Source organism: Sinocyclocheilus grahami, unplaced genomic scaffold (assembly GCF_001515645.1).
Source record: "Sinocyclocheilus grahami isolate Dianchi unplaced genomic scaffold, SAMN03320097.WGS_v1.1 scaffold3475.1, whole genome shotgun sequence".
NCBI classification, from domain to species: domain Eukaryota; kingdom Metazoa; phylum Chordata; class Actinopteri; order Cypriniformes; family Cyprinidae; genus Sinocyclocheilus; species Sinocyclocheilus grahami.
Window position 1 is genome coordinate 28892 of NW_015508597.1, and position 295 is coordinate 29186.

Genomic DNA, 295 nt, shown 5'->3' on the forward strand with positions numbered 1-295 from the left:
CGAACTGTCCGAAAGAACCGGTTCACGGAAAAGAACCGGACTTCCCATCACTAGCTCGTTGTGCATGTAAAGAGAGCCGCCCACACGGCAGGCTCTCAGGGATTACGTCACATGCAGCACCGCAGATGCAGAGTGCCCTAGTGCCGGTCAATTTAATGGCCCAATGAAAACCAGTAAATTTTCATCACTTTATAAAAAACAACCAGGATGGCCAGGACAGGACGTGAAAACAGGACGTTTGGTCACCCTAGCTAATCAGGAGCACCGGGAGGATTCCCGGTGGGCCGGTCTGTTT

The 295-nt window shown here is 51.9% G+C and overlaps 1 protein-coding gene across 1 annotated transcript in view; it reads left to right on the plus strand.

The window, feature by feature from the left end:
* Nucleotides 1–295, plus strand: part of LOC107576308 (heat shock 70 kDa protein 12A-like) — a 19009-nt gene that overhangs the window by 10701 nt on the left and 8013 nt on the right. The gene's annotated exons all lie outside the window — the stretch shown is intronic.